Raw genomic sequence first — 12,721 nt, 5'->3', positions numbered from 1 at the left:
GTTTGGAAATGAACAGGGGTGTTGGTAGCAAGACGTGAGAATAACTAACAGCGCCGAATGGTGTGTGAATGAGGTGGAAAGGGGAAGCTCAGAGTCATATATGTCACCAGAAAGAAAGTTGGAGGTCAAAAGATGGAAATGTATAAAACTGAATCCTATGGTGGGCAATGTCCATGATCAACTGTACAAATACTAGAAATCACTTCATGAACCAGAACAAATGTATGACGATACAATTAGAAGTTAATAATAGAGGGGCATATAGGAAAGAACTATATACCTATTACAAACTATATACTACAGTTAGTAGTATTTCAACATTTTTTCATAAACAGTAACAAACGTACTATATCAATACTAAGAGTCAAAAATTGAGGGGGGTTGGTTAGGGATAGGGGAGGATTAGAGTTTCCTTTCCTTTTTTTCTTTTTTCATCTTTCATTTTATTTCTTGTCTGGAGTAATGAAAAGTTTCTAAAATTTGAACAAAAATTAAGTGTGATGGATGCACAGCTGTATGAGGGTACCCAGGGGCAAGTGATTGTACTCTTTGGATCTTTGGATAATTGTATGGTATCTGAACAATCTCAATAAAAATGAAAAAAAAATGAATAATAGGGAGGGGTGAAGGAGATGGGATGTCTTGGGTATTCTTTTGTACTTTAATATTCTTTCTTTTTGTGTGTGTGGTAAAGAAAATGTTCAAAAATTGATTCTGGTAATGAATGCACAACTATATAATGGTACTGTGAACAACTGATCATACACTTTGGATGATTGTATGGTATGTGAATATATCTCAATAAAATTGAATACAAAAAAAAAAAAAATCTCCCAGCAGGTCGGCAGTGAGATTAAAGCCAGAAGCCAGGACTGCAGGCAGAGGGGCAATGTCCTTTGGGCTGTACAAGATCAGATCCAGTAAACAAAATGTGGTACATACACACGATGCAATACTACGTGGCAGTAAGAAGGAACAAGGTCATGAAACATATGACGACATGGATGAACCTTGAAGACATAATGCTGAGCAAAATAAGCCAGGCACAAAAAGAGAGATATTGTATGTTACCACTAATGTGAATTCTGTGAAAAATGTACAATAAATGTTTTATACTGTAGAATGCAGGGGACCTAGAGATACCAATTAGTGGAGGGGGAATGATAATCTAATAAGAACAGATAAACTATGAAGGGTAATCTCAATGTTATGGGAATGCTCAGGAATGAATATGGTTTGTAAACTTTCTTGGATATAGTAAGATCATGTTGGAAGCAATAGAGTTATTTTAGGTTTTTTTTTTCTCTTATTCCTTTGTTTTCTTAGGGGTTGTTAATTTTCTTGGGGTATGGTAGGAACATGTTTGAAGCAATGTAGTTATTTTAGATTATTTGTTTTTCTTACTCCTCTGTTTGGACATGGTTTATTAATTTTCTTGGGGTATGGTAGGAACATATTGGAAGCAAAGTAGTTATTTTAGGTTATTTGTTTTCCTTAATCCATTGCTTTGTTTGAAATGTGGGGTTTTTTTTGGTTGTTGTTTGCTTGTTTGTTTTTAATTTTTTGATAAACAAAGTTAAAAAATTGAAAAAAAATCAGTAGAAAAATGGGAGTAAAAACTAAATGACAAATAGGGTGGGATGGGGGGATGGTTTGGGTATTCTCTTTTCACTTTTATTTTTTATTCTTATTTTGATTCTTTCTGATGTAAGGAAAATGTTCAGAAATAGATTGTGGTGATGAACGCATAACTATATGATCATACTGTGAACAGTTGATTGTATACCATGGATGACTGTATGGTTTGTGAATATATTTCAATAAAACTGAATTTAAAAAAAAAATCAGATCCAGGAGGTGTTGGGAACGCGTGCGTGTGTGTGTGTGTGTGTGTGTGTGTGTGTGTGCGTGCAAGTCTGTGTGCGCACGTGAGTGCACATGTGTGTCTCATTAGCTCCCAGGTGCCAGCCTGGCCACCGTTGTCCTGCTTCTGACCCCCAGTCCCACACGTCCCTTCTACCCCACCCAGTAACCAGAGCTCCCCACAGCCGTCCACCTCCCTGCCTCCTCCACCCCTCACCAAACGGGAAACACGTGCCTCTCCTGGCCCCAGGAGATTCCCACCTCTTCTCCTCACAGCTTGGACACTGCTGCACAGGCCAGCCTCCCACCCCTGAGCTCAGAGGTGACCTCTGGAGGGCCCACCCTGCCTGCCCACCATCCATATCACCATCACCTGCAGAAACATTCTGACAGATCTGGGAGAGCCCATTCTGAAATACGGTCTTTGTTATCCTGGTTGCTTTCTCCCCAGCCTTCAAGGCTTCTGTCAAGCATCATCTCTTTCCAGAAGCCTTCCCCTACTGCCCCCACCCTCATCGCCTCTTGCCCTGACCTCGGCTCCCGCAGCCCTGCTGGCCTCCATCTCACTATCTGGTACTAACTGAGAATAAGATTTCAGGGGGACATTTGCCAGGCAGCAGGCTCTGTCTCAAGCTCTGCAAAGGCACTGTCCTATGTAACCCTCACAACAATCCTATCTGAGAAGAAGGCTGTCCCTGTCTTACAGAGCAGACAGAGGTTCAGAGAAGGGGAGTTAGTTCTCCACGATCCTGCAGCAGGTAAGTGCCAAAGCTGAGATTCAAACCAAGGTTTTTCAGGATTCTCAATCCTAGGAACTGACTGCAAAGTTTGTAAACTGGTCCTGGTTGCCTTAAAACAGTTTTGGGAAATATCCTGAAGATGCATCCAGGTTCCCAAAAAAAGGGTTAGGTGATCAACTAGTAATGTCTGCCATGGGTGCTAGAGGGGGAAGTAGCAACACCAGTGCCAGCAATTTGCCAGCCCATCACAACCATACACTAAACTCTGCTTTCTTGTCTCTGTCACCATGGACTCTTTGCCTCCCCAATGAAGTATAAGCTCTTCAACAACAGGAACCTGGTTTCCTCTAATGCAGACCTGGATACAAAGTAGGTGATAAATACATATGTTGCTTTGACTGATTCACCAACAGTGCCCACCCCTGCTTCTTGCAAATGTCACAGGTTCCCTTTCCCTCCCAATCCACACATCCCTTCTGCTTCATAAGCCACAGTCATCCTTTGGGTATGAACTGATTTTTTAATATCAAAATTCTATACTACACAGTAGATGCTACATTCATGGACAAACACAGAAAGCCAAGCTTATATTCCATTGCTGGATCCATGTACAAGATCTGATTTCTCATCTACAGCAGAATTTTCTGTCCCCACATTCGGCACCCCCAGGAGGCAATGACATGAAAAATGTCTTCTCTGCTCTGCTGATCAAACAGGGGGCCCCTGGATACTCTCAAGGGGAGCCTTTGGGATTCTCTGTTGGGACTGGACCAGTTCCCCCAACTTGGGCACCTCCTCCCAGCTTGATATGTCACCATTTAAGCCAGCACAGCCTCAGGGAGGGGACGCAGGGGCCACTGCCCTGGCCTGGCCTAATAAGAAGGGATTAAGAAGGTTCTTCGGACAGGGAGGCCAATCCTCAACTCAAAAGTTCCCACCCACAAGCAGCTTGATGTTCAGTGGACTCGAGGACAGAGTAAACAAACTGCAAGGATAATGTGCCAACTGGGTTGCAGCTTCCTCTGCTATTAAGTCAGAGACCCTCTCCCCCTACTCACATCCACAACACTGGAATTTCACCACCATGACCAGTCTCAAAGTTGGCCTACCCCAGTCCTTCTGCCTCCAGGAACAGAAGGTTTATTACCCTCTGAGACATCCTTTTTTCTTCTCTAGGAGCAGGATCAGCCTCTCAGAAGCTTACTCCAGACTGGCATCACCCCTTGGAGCCACACAGGGCAAATCTGCTCCCTCTCCAGTAATATTCTCTTGTAGACGCACAGTCTGTGGGCACACCTCCCTGGCTCTTCTCTGGAAGCTGCACACTACAGGGGCCTGCTTGTGAAACTCATCCCCATCCAAAGTCCTCACTGTCAACCCAGCCAAGCCCCCACCTGGCAGGAGCATGGCCCTCTTTGCTTTCCAGCTCCTGTAGAACCAGCTGGGGCAAGCATTATCGATGTCAAGATGGACCTAAGTTTCAAGAAGTTCTAATCAGTGGTCTAAAATTTGGCCAGAGCTTCTTATAAGCTCCTTGGTGTTCCACCTGGGCTGAAAGAACCCAACTGCCAGCCTAAAACTCAAATCCCATCACCTCACCTCTGGGGATGTCATCCACATCTCCCCAGTGTCCTCAGCATTAAAGCTCAAACTCCTTGGCAACAAGCCTGGTCCCCACCCATTTCTCCTGCTTCACCTCCTGACACATATCCCTTGGAACCTTCCAGAACCTCTTTCAGTTTCCCCCAAGCCCAGATCTTCTCTGATCCCCCCAGAACTTTGCATCTGACATCCCCACTGCCTGGAACTCAACCCCACCCACATTCCCCCCAGCCAGGGCTCAGCTTAGAGGTATCCCTCTCCAGAAAGCCCTCCCTGACTGTCCCCACGTCCGCCTGGATTGAGCACCCCCTTGCCCCATCCCTCATGCCCACCCAACACACGAGAATTAAAGCTCCTGAATGGGATGATGTTTCACCCAGCACAGTGCCTGGCACACAGCAGGTGCATCTTGTCCTTATCCATCTGCTGGGGTCTCCCACAGCTCCCTGCCCATCCCCACCATAGCACTGATCTCACTGCATTACCTGTTTAGTCTCTGCCCCCGTCATCCACCCACCCCAGGCTATATAAGCACCATGATAGAAAAGCTGTGTCTAAGTCTCAGCACCCAGAGCAGCGCTAGACAAAGGCAGGTTGAAGCAGCATCAAATCTTGGTAGCTGAATCAAGAGTTCCCGGAAGGGGAGGTGCCTCGGAGCTTCCTGATCTGAGTGAAATGGGGCAAGGCAGCCACTAGAGGGTGGTGGGCAGGAACTTCCCCAAGCCCCTCTCTGCAACTCAGACCTCGGGATCACCCTCCAAGGCTGACTGCCAGCTCCCCTAGGTTAGCTCTGAGCTCATGGCCATCAGAGAGTGGGTTCTGGGCCCAAGCCAGCATTCAATGGCCTAAGCAACCTGCCCACACGGCCCCTGGCTGGCCTCTGACCCTACCCCTGCACTGATCCAACCCTCCAGGACCTGCCCTGATGAGCTGCCCTCTCCCACACACCTCACTAACCAGACATAGCCAGCAAAATGGGTACTTCTTCCCATCCCCACCTCAGCCTGGCGCCTCCTCTCACCCCCACCCACAAACCTCATGCCTCCCTAACTCTGCTCCCAAAGGACCCTCCCCCAGCCCTGAAGACATCCGACCCCAAAATGACTTCCGGTCAAACTCCCAACTCCTCAGTGCAGCTAAAGTGCAGAGGTGTTGAGAGGAAGCTGAGCTGTTTCGCACCGAGGTGTAAGTGGATGGTGGTTGGATAACCCTTCTGAATGTTCTGCTCTAAAGCTCTATATCCTCGGATTTTCAAAATTCTGCTTTAAAGTCCCCAAAGTCAAGGCCTCTGGCATCTCCCTGGTGACCACACAAAGTGGCAGTTTCTCCATACACACCAAGCAGGAGTTGGGATGTCTGTGAGAGCCACAGCCACTCATTTGGACTATTGTAGCCAGGAGGCTATTATGCAAAAGTTCTGAAACCCAAATACAGATCCTGATGGGTTAAAAATATTTGCCCAGTGGCCCAAATCTTGCAAGGCTCACCGTGCTTCTGTCACCTCGGAAGGCACAACAACAAAATGTCTGGCCTGGGCCAAGCTGGCAACCCTGCCACCTCCCTTAGAGAAGCACACCCTCACTGGCCTCACAATGTCACAAAATCCCACACATCCTGCTGCACCTCTCCCTGTGTTAGTCGGGTTCCAAATCTTTTAGCCCCATCCCAGCCATGCAGACACCCAAGCTGGTAAGTAACAGTAACGCGGAGTGTTAGACCTGTTGTTAGTCCAAAAGAAATCCGCAAGCCGTTAGTTTCCGCTGAAAGGAACAGACCAGGAGGGCGGGAGTTAGTCCAGGTGAGGGACAGGTTAAGTAAGAGGTGATCAGAGCCAGGCCCGAAGCCTGGAGCCCCCAGGTAGGCAGCGCTGGCTGTTAGTGGTCAGCCCCAGGGGCAGCCAGGGCGAGGCACAGATTAGCTGGGTGAGAGCAAGAGTTAGTGCAAGGGAGCCAGAGGTTAGCTCAGAGAGACCAAGGTGCCTACTGGAGGTGAGGCAGATCACCCCCAGGTGTGGCCCCGGCTTAGCGGCTGGCGGGCTCTGGGGAAGGAAGTGGGCTGGGGCAGGGGCGTGGGTGAAATTCCTGGCTGGGCCGAGGGGCTGCTCTGTGGACCCCTGCAGTTTGTTTTCTGCCCCTCGATTCCTCCTCCTGCAAACTCTAAGCCCTCCTGCCCTCTCAATATGGCAACATTCTCTAGCGTCTCAGAGAACCCCACTGAAGAGTAGCAGGCCCTTTTCCATGACTTCCGGTGTGAAAAATGTCCCACATCTACTTCCGGTGTGGGAAACCCTCTCCCCCAGCTTCCGGTACGGGAAGGGCCCCTCTAGCTGACTTCCTGTGTAAGAGATGCCTGTCTTCCCAGCCTTCTAATATGGGAAATACACCCTCTGGCTGATGCTTTGTGTAGTCAATGCTCTACTTAAGGATTTTGAGTGTAGAAATTACTCCTTTCGTTGACTTCCGGTGTGGAACACACCTCCTTGACTTCCTGTTTGGGATGCAACCCCCCCTCACACTTCCGGGGCGGGCTCACTCCTCGAGCTGCCACTCTCCAATGGAAAAAATTCTGCCCTCACGTCCTTCCAGAGGAGGACGCACAGACCCCTTCTCTCTCGGCACTCTTGGCTGGAAAAAGCCCAGTGCATCACCCCTGGACCCACAGGCTTCCACACACGCAGCCCAGAGGTTTCCTGGGCCCTGCCCACTCCCGGTGGCAACCAGACCTGTGCACAAAGGAGAGATGCCCTTGTCCTGGGTCCAGCCTCCCGTGTCCATGGCCACTTCCTCCTCCGCTGGGGCACTGGCATCGGTAACAAGCCTGTCCCCTGCCTCAGACCTGGCCCACTGGACTCTGAACTCACAAGCAGCCAATTTGGGGCAGCACAGTGGGACGTCTGCCTGCAGGTCCAGCCCCATCCCCGGGGTGTCTGCTTGCCAAAAGGATGGAGGCGGGGGGGGGGGGGCAGCCCACAGAAGGGCCCAGAGCTCGGCAGGGCTGGGGTTAGTAAGAAGAGAAAGCAGGGTTAGTAGGGCTGGGTTAGTACGTCAGAGCACAGCATCAGTGACACACACGGTGGGGGGGGGGGGGTCACTAAGAGAAAAGGAACACACTCAGGTCCGTTAGTCTGTTAAGGGGTGGCCGGGGCGCGGTGGAGAGGCACCCCTGGGTTAGACAGGTTAGTCATTGAACAAAAGAGCTGCCTATGGAAAAGAAAGCTGAGAAGGAGGAAGAAGGAGGGGAAGATATGGTTTAGGGGTTCAAAGCGAGTTTCTGGCCGCCAGGCAGAAGGGTCTGTGTGCAGAATACCCAAGAGACCAGAACCTAGACAGGGGACATGAGCGATCAGGTTTTCTGGGCCTCCCCCTCCACACACCCCTATTTTACATATCTGCCGTGTGCCAAGATCTCCACACTCATAGGGATTCTCACTGCAGCCTCTGAAATTAGTATATCACTCCCGTTTGCCACTGAGAAAACTGGAGTTCAGAGAGGTGAAGTGACGCACTCAAAGTCACCCATCACTAAGTGGCAGGCTTGGTGTGTCTTATTTCCATGCCCTGTCCTCAGAGGTGGCCTGCACAAAGACCCCCCCAGCCCGCAGGCAGGGCCTTCTGGAGCCTCGTCTGCCCACACGTCCCAGCCCCTTGAAAGGCCCAGGAGCTGTGCGGTTAGTAGGGTCTGGCTGCGGAGGGGTTAGTAGGGCATGCTCGGGCCTGGTTAGTGGGTTAGTCGGTTGGCAGAAGGCCAGGCACCTCGTCACAGGCCTCAGCGGTCCTGGCCGAGCCCTGGGTTAGTAGGTTAATCACACCATGCGACGCTGCCCCGGCCCCTTCCAGCTGCAGATCCCAAGGCCCCCAGCCCCCACCAGCCCCAAGGCCGGGCCTGAGCAGGGCAGGGGGTCTGCCTCCAAGCCCCTCAGCCCCACCGGAATCAAATCCATCCAACATGAATCCTGCTGGAAGCATTTTGAGCCCCTATTTCTTCCTTTCCTCAAAACCCTTCAGTTCCCCTGAAGTGGAACCTGCTAAGGTGGAGACCCCCTGCCTGGTTCTGGCCAGTCCTTTCCAAGGGAGGTGAATCCATTCTCTCTCTCTCTCTCTCTCTCTCTCTCTCTGACACACACACACACACACACACACGTGTGCACACGCCAGCATCTTTCCACCAAAGGTCTAGCATTTTTCATTGCCCACTGCCAGGTGCTGGTTGCTGCAACCACCAGCCTGCCCACCCCCAGGATACTAAAACTGCATGGAGCTTGCCTGGCTTCTGGAAGTCTCTCCATCTCCTGGTCTGCTTCCCTCTGATAGTTTTCCCCCAGAAACCTCACATCTCCCACGGTTTTAAATGACGTCCACAAGAACAGATTCTGTGGCCAGAAAACTGTGGGAAACACTTCCTCCTCTGCTTTGTCCTTGACAATTCATGATTCTATCAGCATTTAAAGGCTCTGATAAGTCCTGCACTGTAGAGGCCTGCTGACTTGTACTCACTTTTTTTTTTCTGAAAGATCAGTAACATCTCATAGGAATAACATTTCTTTGGAAATTTCTGCTCTAGTTTCCCTCTGGAAACCCTCAGCTAAGTCACATTTTTCTCATCCTTCAAGACACTGGTTAGCCTAGCCTTGCTGGGAAACCTCCCAGACTGCTGCAAGCCACTCTGGGTTCTCATGCCCACCCCACAAGCACCCAGAACCAAGCCTCAGAAGATTGTCTGATGTCACCACCCAACTCCCCACTTCTCTGTGTGAGCAAGACTTCTCCCAGGGTGGCTCTGAAATCCTGAATGTTTGAACCATGACCTGGTCCGCTCCTATATTCTCCCTGAGTAGCTAGCACAAAGAAAGGCCCACAGTAGGTGCTCAGTTCTAGAGAGAGGCATGGGATTTAAATGCCCCAAGAAGCATTTTGAGTTAATATGGAGGCCATGAAATGGGGCTCCTTCCCCCAAGCTCATGAGAGAGGGTTATTAGGAAAACAGGCAGAGGAAATGCCCCTGGGTCAGAAGTAGCTGAGTTTGAAGTCCAGAGTTCCTAAGATAGATAAATCCTAAATCTAAACACCCAGAGGGATGGAAGCGTCTACTGAGCACCTACTAAGAGTCAGATACCATGCCAGGGACATGCTCTCACTGAATTTCCCGTAAGCCCCACCAGGTGAGCTTTATGGCTCCCGATTCACAGAAAGGAAATCAAGGCTCAGGGAGGTGAAGCATCTTCCCCAAGGTTGCACAGCAGAGTGGCCACCTGAGACCTGATCCAACCCCGGGCTTTTCCCAGGATGTCCCTCTCCCTGGGGCTCCTCCTCTTGCCACTGGATTCAGCCACCAACGTGTGACACCAAAGCACCCCCAGTCCACCTGAGCACAGTACCTGCCCTCTCTGCTTCAGCTTCCCACCCCTGTTCCTCCAGCTCCCTCCGTGTGTGGGCTGGAATTCTGATGGAGAGGATGGCTGCAGCTTTCCAAGTTTGGGGTGCCCACCCTCCCCCAGCCTGGGGAAATGATGTAGGGCTTTTAAACTCACCTAAAGAAGGCCACTGGTTGTTCTCGTGCAAGCACAGTCACCTGCCCCTCTGGAGGGGGCTGTCACTAGTGGTGGGAGAACGGACAGGTGGGAGTGACTCTGCAGCCAGGTGACTCGGGGATACTGCAGGTGTTTGGGGCCTGTCCTGCCTGCCTCAGATCCCTGGGGACAGATCTAGGAGTGATGCAGCAAGGAGCAGGGATCTGATGGGGCAGGGGGTTCTGAGATCAGGGCTCTGGGGACCCCTGATGCCTTCGGTGAGGCTGGTTCCAGCCGGTTCCCTTTAGATGGCTGAAACAAGCTCCCGGGCTGGGTGGGTCTGTCTCTCTCAGGTGAGTTTCCCTGGCGTGGGCCTCCTCATCTGTTGGAATTCATCTCCCTGTCCATCTGCCCCTGCCAGAGCTGGGCAGCACTGGAGGAAGACCCAGGCTCCTCTCAGGCCCTGACCGCCTCCTCCATCTGACCATGATGGGGGCAGGGGGGGCGGAGCATGGAAAGCCCCATCCAGAAAGCCCCCAAGAAAATGAGAATAACTTAGTGCAAACGGCCCGAGACAGACAGACTCCAGCCACTACTTCTGCCCACTGGCAGCCTCCCCCGCCCCCACCACCACCTCCCACCAGATCCTGTAAGGTCCTTTGACACCAGGCCTTGGGAGCCCAGGTGACCTCCTTCTGGCAGCTGGCAGGGATGCTAGGAGGAATCGAGTCTGCACCAATCAGGAACCAGCCTTCAGCTCCATCAGTGAGGCCCGGCAGGTGGGGTCCGGGCAGGTGGGGAGGGCACGGCGGGCTGACGGTCCTCCTTCTCATCCGGCTGTGCTCCTCCAGGGCTCCAGTCCTTAGCTGAGCGCCTACCAGGAAGGGCTCTTATCCACAGGATCGGGAGGGATGATGCCTTCGGGAATCTCCCTGGGTTCCGGAAAACCAATGAAGACTGCTCCCTGGGTCACTGCGGTCAGAGTCAGCAGGGCTCCAGAGAGAGGCCGGGCCAGGGGTCCTGGTGGTAGGGCGAAGCCAGAGCTGCCTGGGGAAGGGACAGTCAGTGAGGACGAGGCCACAGCCTCCACCCCCAGCTCCCCACATCCTCCCAGCCCCCCCAGTCTCTCTCCTGGCCTGTGACACCCAGGGTGGGAGTGAGAGCCTTAAACACTGACAGCGTTCAGACAACACTGAGGGAGAGGAGGTGACGAAAGCCTAGGCCATGGACACCCCACTGTGGCAGGGCCAGCTCAGAAGACGAAGAAAAAGCCGTGAAGAAGCCCAGAGCAAGCCTGCAGCATCATGGGAGGGGAAGAGGGGGGTTCAGGTGGCTGGGAAGGGCCCTCAGGTCCTCAATGTTTGTAAAGGGAAACACTGAATTTCCTTTACAGTGTTCCCGCAGAGGCAACCTCACTCCACACACATACATGCATACCTCCCACGACGGGGAGCTCATCCTCTCGCCAAGACCATGATGAAGTATGTTCTTACATAAAGATCCTCGAGGGAGGGGCCACATCTCTCTGGATCCCCAGCCTCTGGCCTGAAGAGAAGCCACCTGGTCCATGTTTGTGCTGAATGAAGGAATGAGTTGAAATCTCTGCCACAATCTCCCCACCCCACCCCGGCAGTGATCCTCATTCCACCCCCCACTCCCACCAAGATTGCACAGAACAAGCCTTCCTGCTGCCCAGCTCCCAGGCCTTCTTCTCACGGGCAGAGTGCTCTGGCCAGGCCTAAGTGCAGAGGACAATCTTCCCGTGAGGCTCTGCTCAGGGTGCCCTCCATCCCTTGCCCATACCCAGGCTCACCTGGCAGTGTCAGGCCCACACCTTGGCCCAGCTCCCAGCTCTTTCCCATGTAGACCCCAAAGGCTCGTCCTGGAAAAGGAAACAGCCAACCAAGCCGCAGGAGAAAACCGTACCCAGGCCCCCTCCCCAGGCCCAGAACTTTCTGCTCATGAAAAGAAGCCCTGGGAGCTGGGGAGGCTGGGCCCGGGCGTGCCACTTTCCCCTCCCTTCCTCCCCCACCCCGATCCTACCCACCTCCCCATTCCCCAACCTCAGCAGAATGTGGCCCAGGTGAAAATAGGACAAACTCGGCAGCTTGGTGACAGCTGAGTGAACTGAGAGTCAGGAAACTGGGGTTCCAGTCCCAGCTCTGCCCCTGCCACACTGTGGGCCTGGGTGTCTGTCCCTCTCTCTGGGTCCCAGGACCCTTCCACCCAGCCCTGACATTCATGCAAAGTACATGACAGGAACCTATAGTTGGAGGCAGTGGGTGGGAAACAGGAGGGACCTAGTGACCTTGGTCATTTTCCTGTTCCCCCTTCTTCTCCCCTGCCCTTTCCTGATGCCCCATGTACCAGAGGAAGCTTGGGGAGCCAGAGGATGGGGTGAGGGCTCTTTTAAGGCTGCCTCGTGTTGCCAACCTGGAGAAGATCAAAGAACAGCCACCAATCCTGACCTAGGGACATCTCCCAGATTTTGCTTTTGGTGACAGCTAAGCAGACCTGAGCCAGGAGAGTCAGCCAGACTCTCTCGGCATATTTTCAGAGATTGCTGTCGGCACTTGGGATTTGAGGCACTGATCCAGAGCTTGAGATAGAGTCTTGGACGGAGAAGAGTCACAATACTGAGGCCCCCTCTTGACTGCCAAGCAAAGTCACACCGGCCACAAGGAGCTCTGGCCAAGTCTAACAAATACGATGGCAAAGGGCCAGAACCAAGAGGAGAAGTCAGCCCGAATAACCAGGGGGTCCCCAGCCCCACTCTAACACCAGATCTCCAGGCTACTCAAGATGAAGTAATCTAACTCAGCTCTACAGCATCTTTAGATAATACTAGCCCTGATGCCAAAGGTAGAATGTGAAAATCACCTTTTCTGGGGGCCCATAAAATGTGGATAAGCTTTTTCTTCCTGGCAGAGAGGTACAAAAGTAAAGGAGCGGCATCATGGATTTCCCCTCCCTCTTTGGGATTCTAGGATACTACACTTTCCCACAAAGA

The 12,721-nt window shown here is 51.9% G+C and overlaps 1 long non-coding RNA gene across 1 annotated transcript; it reads right to left on the bottom strand.

Annotated features, from left to right (window-relative positions):
* Positions 1-4,507: 4,507 nt before the first annotated feature.
* Positions 4,508-11,722, bottom strand: LOC119519588. The gene is made up of 3 exons (XR_005214050.1): positions 11,525-11,722; positions 11,149-11,287; positions 4,508-10,758 (listed from the first exon to the last, which is right to left on the bottom strand). It is a non-coding gene; the product is annotated as an uncharacterized LOC119519588 (long non-coding RNA).
* Between the last annotated feature and the right edge of the window lie 999 nt (positions 11,723-12,721).

The sequence above is a fragment of the Choloepus didactylus genome, chromosome 23 (genome assembly GCF_015220235.1).
Source record: "Choloepus didactylus isolate mChoDid1 chromosome 23, mChoDid1.pri, whole genome shotgun sequence".
Classification (NCBI taxonomy): Eukaryota; Metazoa; Chordata; class Mammalia; order Pilosa; family Megalonychidae; genus Choloepus; species Choloepus didactylus.
The sequence above is the reverse complement of the archived record's forward strand: the minus strand, read 5'-3'. Positions and strand labels throughout refer to the sequence as shown.